At 41.3% G+C, this 15,215-nt stretch overlaps 1 protein-coding gene and 1 long non-coding RNA gene across 20 annotated transcripts in view; one reads left to right on the forward strand and one right to left on the reverse strand.

Annotated features, from left to right (window-relative positions):
- The window catches only part of TENM3 (teneurin transmembrane protein 3), a 1,299,256-nt gene that overhangs the window by 803,771 nt on the left and 480,270 nt on the right, over window positions 1-15,215 (reverse strand). The window lies entirely within an intron of this gene.
- On the forward strand, window positions 2,111-12,668 carry LOC309349779. The gene is made up of 3 exons (XR_014160183.1): window positions 2,111-2,276; window positions 8,629-9,031; window positions 12,608-12,668. It is a non-coding gene; the product is annotated as an uncharacterized lncRNA (long non-coding RNA).

Genomic DNA, 15,215 nt, shown 5'->3' on the forward strand with positions numbered 1-15,215 from the left:
AGATATTGCAAATACTAGTGGGGGTTTCTTGCGGTGGGGCGGGGACCCAGTTGTTTCACAGAAAAGGTAAATCTAGATTAAATTGAGGTGGATAAAGAGAGGTTGCATTTTGATGCCAATTATATAACGTGGATTCTGCACTCATCGTACAATACACTACATGCCTGTTTGGAATCACCCATGGACACAGTCTTCCCCACTATGAGGTATGTATTAGATTTCTGTTTAAATTACAGTAATATTAACTTGCAATTTTGCACACCTATACATCATTGTTGCTGTTGGCATCTGTTTATCTCTGGAGACAATGGAAGCGTGTGCCTTTGGGGGTAAAGTCAAACTGTTGGACAGTTACTGATGTCCATACATACACATCAGTAAACATAGTTTTTATGCACACTTGTATCCTTTTAGTTTTTGTGACATATAAGTGGTGTAAATATTAAGTATGCTGACTTAGCCCTAAACTGTGGTTAATGCTAAGTGTGGTTGGTTGACGCAAACTAGCTTCATAAACTATAGTTTGGCTTGCATCAACTAATCACATATAAGATAATGTACAATTTGACTGGGTTTGGCTGATGCAGTAGTGAAAGGTTCCAAATTCCTCCTCCTACCTGCACTGTAGGAGAGGATAGTGTGCTGGCCCAAGGCTTGCTGCAGCTGATTCTCATGGATTATTGTTACACCTGAACCCGCACACTGTCTATACAGCCTCTAATCCTTTAGCTAGATCAATTTTGTAGAGGAGTTCAGTGGTCAATTGCTGTTTCTGTAACTGTCATATTGAAAAAGTATTCATGGTTTCTTAGTTATAGTAATTAATAATTGTCTCCTTCATCAGAGCAAACTATCTCCCACAATTCCACCCATCACTACTTAGAAAACATCAAGGGATAATTTACACTTGCTTTTTGCAGTTTCACATTCCATTGTGCAAAAATAATTTTGATGTAGAACAGAAAACAGTGAACACTGATAATTGTTAAGGTTGTTTTTGAAAGCTTCATTTTTGCATACAAAGATTACAAAAGGACACTCTAGCTGAGGCTTGTAGTTAAAGCACACATAATAATTGTGTGATTATGAGACTGATGCATATCAAAGAGCTATTATGGTGTTATACATGATTATGCTTATAGATACTTCTATAGTTTTATAAAATATGAAGCCGTTGCATTCCAATGCCTTCCTCATGCTGGAACTTTCCAAGTCTCCTCCTTCATTACTTTTAAATTATGTATATTTCTGAACCATCCTTCATCCCATGATGGTGAACAAGGCAATAAAACAATGGTGTAAAAACCAACCAAAGCGTTAATTAAAGCACAAAGTCACACTATGAAACTAATTCCATAGCAACATTAAAGCCACCACATTCAACTTACAAACCTTACCCAAATGCCTGTTCTTAAGACTCAAGTTGACTTCTGAAACTCATCAGTGATGAGGCCAGCCATATTGCCAGAGGGAGCTCCATAACTGGGGTGCTGCCACAGAGAAAATCCTATCTTGCATCACAATCCATCAGGCAATGTTCACCAACAGGAGAACAAGCCAATAACCCTGTAGGACTTCACAGTCCATAAACCAAGGGTCTGAACAGTAGTTAGTCGGTGCCACCCTCTAGCCGCAGAAATATAAATAGAAATAATAAAAGAAATAATAAATCCAATTACAATAAACACAACCAATAAAAAACTAAAAAGCAAACACAGACACACATCTCTACAAATAAAATACAGGTCTAGCAGATTCTGCTTCACCAAAAGAGGCCTCAGATACTTTAAATTCTTCAAACTAAGGGCCAAAAGCCCATGTATAAAGACATATTTTTGCCTGGTGCCGAAAAGCAGATAAAGATGGAGCCTCCCTTAAGAAAGCATTCTGCAAGTGAGGAACCATCATTGAAAAGGCCCATTCTAATGCTGCTACCCCCTGGACCTGTGGGGGACTTTGGGCTCTCAAATTTCAGCAGTGCCCTGTACAATGCTAAAATTTGGCCTCTTGTGCTTTGTTCTGCATCATTGTTGTGGTGCTCCCTGCAGTGTGGTGTCATAGTCTCATTGCTAAGCAACAGTGTGTGGAGCTCAGTTGAGTGGGAGGCCAGCCAACCAGAAGAGTCTCTGAGGTGTACTTGCCTAGAAGGAGAGTCAGGTCCAGTCCTAAGGTTGGGAAAACAGCAACTCGTGTGGTCAGACAGTCCGGGGATCAGGGAATCTGATGATCAGAGGCTGAAGATTCAAAATGAGCAGGAAGCAGCAAGATAGAGCCAGGTACTACAAGTGTTGTTACCAGCACCTGACTGCTGCTGGAAGTTCTGCTTAAGAAAACTGAAGCCAGCTGGTTCACGTTAGTGCCTTCTTTGTGTTCTTGAAGGCTGATCAGTTGCAGGTGGAGTCACTCCACCTTCTCCCCCTTCAGGCTGCTGTTCTGCAGGTGAAGCTGATTCCTCGTCCATGACACTTGGTTCCCAGTGCTGCTGCATTGGTCATGCCACCCTAAAACTGCTTCTGTTTGGACATCCCATGGAAGGGCTCATGGAGAAGGGCTTCAAATGAAGATTGCAGGGTCTGGATTAGTTCATGTGAGGAGATACTGAGGTACTGCTCTCCTGAGCTGCATATTAGATCTTTATAGGTCAAAACCAATACTTTGAATTGATCCTGGAAACTAATCAGTAGCCATCACCAAAACTGGTGTTATGTGCTCAGACTGCCTGCTGAATTTTGCACCAGCTGCAGTTTCTAAACCATAGCACATTGCAGTAATCTAACCTAGAGGTTAGCAGAGCATAGACAATAGAAGTTAGGCTATCCCTCTCCAGACGGGGTGCAGCTAGGCCACCAGCCAAAGCTGATTCCACAGAGGCCACTTAAGCCTCATGCAACAGGGTTGAATCCAGAAGTGTCCTCAACCTGCATCTTCAGAGCAGGCCACATCCTACCCATCCAGTCCATTAACATCCTGGTGCTATGTAGTGCTGGATATGTGTAACTCCATTGTATCAATAATATCGTCTATAGCACGGAGGTTTTGGAGTTCAGTTCAAGCCCTGATTCAAGGCTGTGACCCTGATAAATTCTGCAACATTGTGTCCACAGAAAACCTGGCAAGTTTAGTGTTAGAGTGAGGTAGTGCCTACTGCAAATGTCAATCTTTAAATATATCATGTTAGGACGCATCACAGGAATAAATTGTAATTCATTCCAACAGAAACCAATCTACCCACTTTACTTTGTCACATGAATGCCATCCAAGGGAAGGGGGGGGGGGAATCTGTCATCTAGCCTTCAGAATTGAAGCAAAATTGATCATTTTCCTCTCCTTTCCATATCTCTTTGCCACTTGTCAGTCAGAAGCCAGATGACCTGTGTTAAAATATCCATTAATTTTTAAACATGTTTACTCATTTTTGCCAGGAAGGGGGAAATGAAATGCAAATGTCTAAAATTAAATTTTGGGTTGATAGGAAAACATTGTGACAGGGATAAAAACTGACCTGCAGCCTCACTTTATAATGTCATTTTAGCTGTGAGGGCAATTATCCATCTGTAACAAAATGGTGAACCATTTCTGTCTAATGAGAAGCAGATATCTGATTTGCATAAATGTCTTAACAAATAGTTCTTATTCTTAGAATAATTGCTAGACTGGTTTTTCTATGTTTTATCTCCCTTTTTTATTACTATTGCTCCATAACAGAAACTTCTGTTATCACTTCTTCTGTACATAAATAGATCTATAAACCCAAACAAGATGTTTAATGGAAAGTAATGTGAGCCAAACTTCTCTGGACACATAATATAAACTCTTTTAAACTCTTTTAAATACTTCAGCCATTCAAACCTGTGATTTTTTTTATATTTGTGAGATTTTCAGAGTCTGATGTGTATGTGTGTGCCTGCACACAGAGAGGTGAACAATTTAATTGATTGATTAATTAATTGATCATTTAGTTTAGTGCCCTTCATCCGAAGATCTCAAGGCAGTTCACAGCATAAAAAGACAAAATAAAATGACAAAATGCATAATAAAAATAAGAACAAAAACAAACCAGTAACCCCGCCTCCACAAACACATTTAAAAGGGCATACAAGGTTAAGCATTCTCTCCCTCCCTTGTGAGAACATTTCCCAAAGGGGGGAGACACTGCATAAAAGGCCTGTACTTGTCTTGCCACCCTCTGGACCTCTCATGGAGGAGGCACCCAAAGAAGGGCCTCAGAATGGTCCGGATAGGTTCATATGGAGAGAGGCGTTCCTTGAGGTATTGCAGTACTCAGCCATTTAAAGCTCTATAGGTCAAAACCAGCACTTTGAATTGGACCCAGAAACTAATTGACAGCCAGTTTCCTTGGGGCAGAATTGGTGTAATATGTTCAAACTTTCTTTCCGCAGTGAGCAACCTGGCCATCAAATTCTGCACCAGCTGAAGTTTCTGAACTGTCCAGAGACAGCTCCATATAGAACATGTTGCAGTAATCTAGCCTGGAGGTTACCCAGAGCATAGACGACAGAAATTAGGCTATCCCTGTCCAGATAGGGGCGCAGCTGGGCCACCCGTCAAAGCTAATGGAAGGCACTCTGCTACCCAAGCCTCAAGCAACAGCAGAGGATCCAGAAGTACCCACAAGCTATGTACCCATTCCTTCAGAAGGAGTGTAACTCCATAAAGAGCAAGGTACTACCCATCCATCCAGTCTAGGGAACCACCCACTAACAGTGTCTCAGTCTTATCTGTGTCAAGCGCCTTATCCATTCAGATATGCCTTAAGTCAACCATGGCTTCTACAGGACTGCCAGTCATATCAGCCTGGATATCCCTCAGGGCGGTCTGGAAAGTGACTGACTCCATCAGTCTCTGAGGGTGGACAATCTCATAGGTCCCCTGTGGGAGGCGAAGCTCCTGGGGAACAATACAGCATGGCAATGTAGGATTGTTTTCAGGAGACATTCTGCAGGGTGAAGGATGGCTGCCCCCATTAGGCCCAAGCTGACACTTGGAAAACCCCTCACCAACTTAATATTTGAGCTTAAAGTAATATGAATGTTTTGCAAAATTCACCTCCCTTCTCTGCCTGAAAGTTGCTGAATATACCCCACCTTTGTGAAAGATGAATGGTTTCAAAAAAGGGGGGTGGCTATTAGACCCAAATTCTAAATCATTCAACTCTGAAAAAAGAAGAAGAAGAGTTTGGATTTGATATCCCCCGCTTTATCACTACCTGAAGGAGTCTCAAAGCAGCTAACATTCTCCTTTCCCTTCTTCCCCCACAACCAACACTCTGTGAGGTGAGTGGGGCTGAGAGACTTCAGAAAAGTGTGACTAGCCCAAGGTCCCCCAGCAGCTGCATGTGGAGGAGCGGAGACGCGAAACCGGTTCACCAGATTATGAGTCTACTGCTCTTAACCACTGGCTCTCAGTGAAATGAAACAAAAAATATTCCATCCATCCTTACTCAAAGGCAGATCAGAACTGGGGACACCCTGCTTCTTCTATAGTGCATTCCAAACTGCATAATGGTCTTCAGTGTATCAAGTTTAAAGGTGAGGGGCACAGGGCAAAACTGTACTTGCACTCAGGCAGAGGTTTCAGCTGGATTACCTTGTGGACCCTTTCAGATTTATGAATCTAACTTTCTATAGTCCAGAGATACAAAGGGAAAGAAGTGTCAGAAGGCAAAGGGGAAAAAAGCCCAATGCTGAAGTGTCACATTTCACAGATTTATTATGCGTTTACAGTGCAGATAAACTCAGTGGGAGAAGTTAATATCAATTGATAGATACGGTGGAGGCGGTGCCCACACCGAGCATGAGCTGCTGTGGTTTAAGTAGATTTTAATGCCCAGTTGGAAATATACTTTGATGTAACAGAAAAGTTCACGGATTGACTGAGAAATTGTAAGGAAATGACTACCACCAAAGAGTACAGCTCTGCAAACATTTTTTTTTTCTGTCAAAGCAAACCTTAATATACAGTTGCTATTTTCACAATTCTTTTTATAACTATAAAGGGTTCAGAATCTTGCCTTTTTTGTAATGGTACTTTAATTGGCTCTCTCTATTAGCTGTTGTTGCTGTTTTTAAATTCCTAACCTCTTCATAAGTCACTGGGACTGAGTGGGCTAGAATTGTATTTAATAGAGTCAAGTTAAGATGACACTATTATTATCTACCGTTATCTACTATTATCTACTGTTACTTCTTAATTACATAAAAATATTAATAGTGCACCGTATCTGCTGCAAAGTTACCTCTTTGATTACTTAGGTGAAGTGGGCTGGGGCAGAATGTTGTAGAATAGAAATCTGGGTGTGCAAATCACTGTACTATGCCATTTCAATTAGGATCCCCCCCCTTTAATTTCCCAGCTAATACAGCAATCTTGCATGATTGGGAGTCTGTTTGGATTGCTATGGGGAAAGTCCCCAGTATATAAAACAAAACAAAACACAATTGTACTTATTAAAGTTTTTGTTTAGATATGTAATGGCTTCTGCAAAGACAAGTTCTGTCTCATGAACCTTTTACAGTTCTTTGAGAGTGTCAACAAGCATATAGCTACAGCTCGTCTTACTTCAGAAATGACATTGTGCAGCTCAAAAAAGAGTAACCAATATGATCAAGAGGCCAGAACAACTTCCCTTTGAGGAAAGGGACACAATTTGGGGTTTTTTTTTAAAGATAAGATAAAAGCCAAGTGAGCTTTGACATGACAGAGATATATAAAATTAAGTGTGATATGGTAAAAGCTGAGAGACAAAAGTTCTATTCCTTCTGTGATGGTGCCAAAAACTGGGATCATTCAGTGAAGGAGAATGCTGGAAGAATCAGGACAGAGAAAATTAAGTACTTCTTTGCACAGCACGTAGTTAAACTATGGAGTTAGCTACCACAAGGTGGTAATTACCACATCTCTCACCAACTTGGAGAGCTTTAAAAGAGGATTATACAAATGTCTAGGCTGTACTGTCTTTAGTATTGAAAGGAGTAAGCCTCTGAATGCCAGTTGCTATTGTATTCAGATCCTGCTCACATGTTTTCCATTGGCAGCTGGGCAGCCACTGTTAAAACAGGGTGCTGGAGTCTTCTGTTTATAAAATACACACAGAGAACACAAGAAACCTCTAGGCTCTGCAGGTTAGGGAGGATGGCAGGTCTGTTCACAAGACTCATAGGTATTTAATCAGTGAAAGTTATTCATGCATTGTACAGTGGAACACAGTGGCAAGGGGTGGGCTGGATTGTATACACATCCCAAGGACACCTCACATTTCTCCTAATGGTCCTTGGTACAAGTGTGGAGAAAAAGAGGCTATATGAAAAAGACTATAGTTACAGAAGTCCTCAGAACATGTGAGTTGTGGGGTGGTTTGTTCTTCATGTATTCTTCTATGTGCCTATCCCATGAGCACCGGACATTTTAAGGAAGCAATTTCAGGTTGTGATACAACACAGGAGTCTATCATTGAAAAAAAAGAGGGGGAAAGGGGAAACATCTCAGGGGGCATGCCTAAAATACCTGCAGTCATTTGTGATATTGTGTGTTATTCAAAAGAGAGAGGGAGGGAGGTGACAAGACAAAAGATGCCTAAAGTAGCTTTTTGGAATCTGGCTGGTATAGCTACATGCTGTCACAAGGGAACAGGCATGCTCTGGAAAGGAGAAATATTCTGAGAAGAAGACATACTATGAAGTTCACATAGTGACCACACTTGTGGAAAAAAGTGTGGGGAAGATAAATGAAACACAGAAGTGGCCAAGAGAAAGACGGTGACAAGCTAAAGCCATTAAAAGATGTGACAGGAACGAGTCTGGTGAATGAAGAGCAATATAAACAGTAGAGACAACAGGTAAGCTTACAGTCTGGAACATTTAAGGCTGTAGATTTGTGGTTGTTCTTTTTCCCTGAAAGAGGAAAGAATTGTCATTATGATGGAACCCAAAAGTGATGGGAACATAAAATAAAATTGGTAAAAGAGAAAAGTCCTAATGTACAAGAACTGTAGCTTTAAGAATTCTGCCACTGAAATTACACCAGCACTGTTTGGACTGGGATTTATACTGGATCAAGAACAGAGATGGAAAAATAGAGAGAAAAGCTGACTAAGCCACCAGAAATAGACTAGAGAAAAACAAACAAAACCAGCAGAAATTTAACAGTATGTACATACACATGCTACAAGAGACGGAGCCAACATGGGTTGTTAATTTTTTATGGTGCTGTTCGCTTTAACCCTTGCATATGATTTTAGGGGCAGGTGGCAAATAACTGAAGAAGGAAATGTTAGTTTAGCTTCCAAATAAATTTTGCTCTTATCAAAGATTCACAGAGAAGTCTTACACATTTTCAGAAATGCACTTAATTGATAGAAAAGATTGCTTTATCTCTAAGATAACTAGGATAGTTAGATGGCTAGGAAGCTGACTGTAATTTTAATCAGCATTATAGAAGAGTAGTCTGATAAAGTGGTGAAAGAGAAAAAAGACGTTATCAAGAGTGTTTTTAAAAATGGTATTATCTGAAGTAACCTGAATATTTTTTCTCATCTTGTGCAAACATTCAATGATAATACAAACAATAATTCAGACTAATTCAGAAATAAAACCTTTTTTTTAATGCCAGCATTTCAGTCATAAGAATGTAAGAAGAGCCTATCAGTTCCAACATTGGGTTCACGCAATGGTCAAACTAGATTCCTGTGAAACGTCCACAAGCAGGACATCAGCACAGTGGCATGAAAAGCCATCATACGAAAACTCACCCAATGAAAAATTGGCATTTCCTCACTTCCTCTTGGTCCCTATAGCTATAGTAGCACAGGCTGGACAGGGCTGGACCTACCATTAGACAGAGTGAAGAAGGCACTTCTTGAAGAAGACGCTGAGGCCTGGGGAGAAACAGCAAGACACTGGAGCACCGAAGTGCCACAGAGTCTGTCCTGTGCCCCCTGAGCTGGTTGCAATCAGAGGAGGACTCTGTTCTGCTGCCAGTGTTGAAGAAAGATTCAACTGTCAATCCAGCTGAGGTTGTTGTTGTTGTTGTTTTACACAGAATAGAGGAAGGCACCATCTTGTACCATAAGGAGAGGAAATTTCATTAGCTTGCTAGCAGGGGCTGCATAGCAGAGGCAGGCACTTCAGTGTTGAGGATCTGATTTGATCACCAATGCACATAGTATATGCACTTTTCCCAATTGCCTCTGACGGATCTGTAATACCTTGGCAAAATAAACATATTCCTTTACTTCTGAGTGGTAAACCATGGCCAATTGTTTCTTTTGTCATGTCACCATCAACTGTTAAATATTGCCTATGTAATGGTTGGTTCTCTCCCACAGAAGCGAGACAACTCCGGCAGTAATTAACTCAGGTTTATTGCTCAAAACACACAAATCACTCTGGAGCTCAGTCACTCAGCATCTGCTTCCAAATTAGCTGTTGCAGAGTCTGAGTTCCACCCCTTCCTCTTCCCACATTTAAAGCCCCACTTTCACTTCCTTTCCTGTTCACACCTCTCATTACTTCTTGCACACCTATGTGTCATGGGATGGGCTATTTCTGGTGGCCCTCCCTCTGAGTCCGAGCTTAAACTGTCAGTCTGTGTCTTCCCCCTTGAACTCCCCCCTTCCTTCTCCTTGTTCTCTCATAACCTTTTGGAGAGGTGAGCCATTGCTGTAGCTGCCTTACCAATACACTTGTCCAGGTCAGTGTCAATGGAAAGGTTGTTGTTGATGGTGGAGCCCAGGTAAACAAACTTGTCTACCACCTCAAGCATGTGGTCACCAATGCCAATGTGCGGAGTGCTGGTGATGCCCTGATGCAAGACGTTGGTCTTCGTCAGGCTGATGGCGAGGCCAAACTCCATGAAGGCTTGGGCAAAATGATTGATGAATCTTTGTAGACGTGTGTCAGGGAACTGCCATCAGAGCCAGAGGGATGCCGGAGAGCGTCCCAGGAGGAAGAGAGGCAGCCCATCTGCGGGGGAAGGAAATCAGCGTAGCACCAGTGGAGAAGGGGGGCAGATGGGGGAATCGGTGAGGAGGCTCCTCGCCGGAGACCAGCGGGGAGAGCACGGGTCTTCCACTGCCCACACCCTCCCTGCGCAGAAGACTTCCGCGCAGGGAGAGTAGGCGGAGACTTGGCGTCAAAGAACTTCTTTGCTGGAAGAAGTTCAAGAAACGCCCACTGACGGATTCTGCCAGCGATTGAGACAGCCACGGATGGGTGGCTGTCCGGACAGAAAGGGTTCACCCAGGTGACTCAGCCAGGTGTGGCGACGACTTACGCACGAGCAACCCCCTAGAACCATTACAACGTATCATTTGCAAACAACATCTCACAACATGCCATGGAGACATGCCAGGTTGAACAGACCAACATCACTCCTTGAATGGAAGTACACACCGTCTTCAGTCAAACTGAAGATATATGAGATTAATAGAGAGAAGAATATGCTAAAATGAGTTGGGACAAGAACACATCTCTGTTTCACACCCTTCTTTATAGGGAAGGCATCCAAGGATGAACCAAGAACGAGCCTGGTCTAGTTCCTTCTAGAACAGGTCCTTGATCTGTATGTCCAAGCACATAGTGGGAGCACATTCAAGATGTTAACTGGATTGGAGGTGGCTGAGCCCTTGGTCAGTGGTTCCTCACTGCAAAGCCTACACCATGAATATGTGGTTCTTCTGGATGCTCTCCTTGCTAGAAAAAGGTGCAGTTCTTCTCTCAAAGGCTGCCATTCAAAGTGAGTCTGATCTCCCGTAAAGTGGCAAAATCAATGTTGAGTGTTTCCAGCTCACGATTAATGATGGCCAGCTTCTGTGAGTTGTTAACCTGCAGTAGGCCAGCAGAGAAGCCAGGACATATTGTCCTGATATTCCAGCTTACTAGGTGCAAGAGGGTATGTTTATTTTCTTTGTTGCCTGGTGCAGTGGTTTGGTCTGTTTGCCAAATGATACTCTGAGCTCCAAGGACACATTGAAACAGGCAGACACTGGCTGGGTGGCACCTTATTGACCATGGGCTGCCCTGCTTAAGGTGGGCAGTAGCTGACCAGTGAGACACAAGGATCTCTCCAACCAATGAAAGGCAACCCATAGCCTTTGTACCTTATGCCTAATGCCAATCAGGTTGAGCTTATAACTCGTAAGTGCTGCCTCCCACATTGTTCTTGTACTCTGATAGCACTCTGTTGAAATGGGACAGACATTTCCTTCTAAGAAACCTAGTATATTTGCCCAGCAGAGATCTACAAGTTTTTTGGGTTTTGGTTTTTTTTAAATCAGATTTCTACCCAACAGTTTTTACACTTAACACAGTAATTTCTGGGCAATTATTTTCATAAGCTTCTCTCTTCAAAAGTGTAATAAGGTGTTTAATCTCGACTACAATGAAGCCAGAATGCCAAATAAAATGTATAAAATAAGTAATTTAATAGGGCTTGTTTTTCTAATGCAGAACAAGCTGAGTGAGTTTAAATAGTCTAAATAGTCATTACAATCTGACTGTGATGTGTTCTTCCCTCCACACTTGCTGAGGCATTTCTTGTGTTATTATAATGGCTTCTGGAGCAATAAATTACAGACGCAGAACCAACTGCTGAAAAGTGTAGGCGGCTCACACAGCATGATGCAAATCACACTGTAGGGTACCATTTCTTTATAATGAGAGTTCCATAATATTCCACCCACCATAACACACTTCTTCTCCACTGTCTTGTGGCTGTTGCAAGGAGCTGTAGTGTTGAAGGGTTTGCCACGGAAATAAAAACCCTTTCAGAAATAATGCTGATCGATAATCCCATACATGTTTACTTAGATATTAGTCACAGCAAGTTCTAGTGGGATTTACTCTGAAGTAAGGGAGTGTTGGATTCCAGCCAGAAACCAGAGTGTTGGATTGCAGCCCTACAAAGGAACTTGAGCATTGCTATTGGCACCGCATGCACAAGAAAATATATTTATTTGTTCAAGACCAAAGCTGACAAAAGACAATGGACAATATACTCATTTTTAACAACTTCTCGATGGAATAAATGACTGGGTTATCACTGACTGACCTGTGTTCCACAGGGTGATGATAATACAAGTTAACATCTCATCATACTACAGTCTTTGATACATTTTCGTCAAACTGTCTCCTCTCCCTTCAGCTTTCCACTAAGAAGGAACAAGCTATAGTCGTACCTTGGAAGTCGAACGCCTTGCAAGATGAACGCTTTAGCTCCTGAACGCTGCAAACCCGGAAGTGATTTTTCCGGTTTGCGAACGTTCTTTGGAACCTGAACGTCCGTCGTCACTTCCATGGCTTCTGATTGGCTGCAGGAAGCCGTGCCTTGGTTCCTGAACATTTTGGAAGTCAAATGGACTTCTGGAACAGATTCCGTTTGACTTCCTTTTTAAAAATAATAATAATAATAAAATTCATACTTTATTTAGAGTTCAAAAATAACACACACACCCCGCAGTAACTACTACATCAGTTCATTACAACTGACCAACTTTAACAATAAATGAACAATAATTGAAAAATTACAAAACATCACTTTTAACTTACTCAAGTTTTCATATTTAACTTTTATCTCTTTATCTCTTTCTTAGCAGGTGCAAGAGGAAAAGACCAAAGAAAGAGGTACAAAAAAAAAAGAAAAAAAGAAAAAAAGAAAAGAAGAAAACAAAACAAAATAAACACATTTGACTTCCGATTAGACTCATTTGCTCAAAGACTCCTATAAATCAAGATGGTATCAGCACCTCGAAAAAAAGATTGAATCTTTAGGCATCGAGCTGGAGCCCCTGTACAATTCTAATGAGCAATATATTTCCCATAATATCCTAACTAGACTAAAGGATGTCGAGAGACAAAATATTATGGCAGCTGTAAACAAAATTTGCTCCCCCATATTCTATGAATTAAATATCTTATATAGCAGAGCCAATTACGTCACTAAACTAATAATCCCAGCCCAACGTAGGGCTTTTATGCTGGCCCGTTTGAATGTTTTTCCCTCAGCATTTGTCAGGGGAAGATATCAAAACATTCCTAGAAACAAGAGACTCTGCAGATGCTCTATGAATGTCCCGGACACTGTAGAGCATATTCTCCTTCATTGCCCATTGTACAGTACGCTCCGTCAACGCGTGCTGTCCCCTCTTTTGGGTGGTCTGGAACCGCAGCAAGGTGAATGTGTGGGATTCTACCTATCCGACGTTGACCAAAGGGTAACGGCGGGGGTAGCCGAGTTTTTGGTAGCAGTCCTCCAAGGAGCAGGTTAACAAGGAAAACCACTGACTCTATATGTATATATATATATGCATTTAGCAAACTGCTGCCTTTTTATATATATTTCAAGGCTTTTATATGTTATTTTCTCTTTTAAGGTTTTATTTCCATAATGCCTAATAAAGGTTTGATAAAGAGATTAGACTCATTGTGTTATTATTCCTACTATTTTTTCACACACAGTTCCAAATTGTTGTATTGCTTTCTTTGTTTTCCTCAGATACCAGAAAACATATTTGTTATTTTACAAGGATCATTCTATTTCTGCCAGGAGGTGTTTATTATTATAATACTTTTCCAGATACTCTTTAAAGATTTTTCATTCTTTCTGTACTTTCTGTTTTGGGTAATCTCTAACTCTCCCTGTCATCATGGCCATGACATGATGCCATGCATGCCATTCGATTTTCAAGGTACGACTGTACTTTTCTTACCTAGTGTGCACTTAATGATAAATATTAGTATTTTTACTGCTATTATTACAAATAGGTAAACAACACCTAATGAAGTGTGCATGCACATGAAAGCTCATACCAATAGCAAACTTAGTTGGTCTCTAAGGTGCTACTGGAAGGAATTTTGTTTCGACTACGGCAGACCAACACGGCTACCTACCTGTAGCAAAATACCTAAAATACTCATACAGTGACATAATAAGGACTATGCCTAGCTACCCCACTAAAATATGATCACTACACCATGGAAATCAGCTTAGTTACCCAAGGCCTGAGTGAATAGAAAGCTCTTAGTTTGGTCCCTTAAAACTAATAATGATGGTGCCAGGTGTGCTTCCCCAGGGAGAACATTTCACAGACAAGGGCATGACCACTGAAAATGCCCATTCCTGTGTAACTATACTTCATACTTCCTTTGAGTGAGGCACATGAAGAATAGCCTTTGATGAAGATTGCAGTGTCCAGCACCACCTCTCACATCGTTCTGGAAGGTTCCCCAACTGTCTGGAGCAGATTTCGGGGAAAGTGGAAGGGAAATATTCTCTTCCCTTTTCAGCTGACAAGAGTGTCCAGATATCAGACTTCCATTCCCTGGAAGTCTAGATCCATCCCAACAATTATAATTACCCCCAATATCTTGGTGTAACAGATGAATTTAATTAGCCTCTGGGAGTTTGACCAATACTGCCTTCTGTTTAGGCTTTCTTTCCACTATCAGCATTCATCTTTTTAAGTCCAGAATTTGTCTTTGTAATAGCACACAGAATGCACACTGTGACTTGTACCAAGAGAGAAAAAAATCAATGAAAAACAGCATGAATAGCCCTTTTAAGTGTGCTTTTGAGAAATCATGTTCCTTACATTTTAGAGCACATAAAGTATATATTTTTATTGATTACCTGCAACTGTTTCATGTTATGCTGATAATGTAATGCTTTGTGGATTTCTCCTGAATTCGCCAGGTTTAATAAAGGCGACCAAAAAGAACATGGCTAAAACCATTAGCTACACCTAAGAAGTGTATTGCTCAAGATGGTCTGTTTATATGTAATCTGTCAGGGATTCTTTCATGGTAAAGATCACATCAAAGAAATTTTAGAAGCAATCGTCAACACAAAATAATTAACACTCTAAGAAGAGATTGCTGATTGGCAAATAAAGTATTTAAATGTAATTGAGTGCAAATAGGTAAATTTAGAGTTTATATAAGTAGACAGCCATTTGAACAATGATTAGGAGATGTGGTGAGGGTGCACACCTGGCCAGCAGCACACCTGACCAGTGGGAGTGAGTGCTGATTTGCCACTTAAATGTAGGAACCCATCTCCTGACACAGTTACCAGGCACCTCAGTGCTTGCCCACCCTCAAGTTGCCATGGGGCAGGGGCTGAATAGGAATTCTTCCACTTGGCTAAAGCTTTAACAATGGAATTTTCATTTCACTGTTTTGCACTGCAGCACCTGGTAAACA

The sequence above is a fragment of the Podarcis erhardii genome (genome assembly GCF_964252035.2).
Source record: "Podarcis erhardii genome assembly, chromosome: 9".
Taxonomy (NCBI): Eukaryota; Metazoa; Chordata; class Lepidosauria; order Squamata; family Lacertidae; genus Podarcis; species Podarcis erhardii.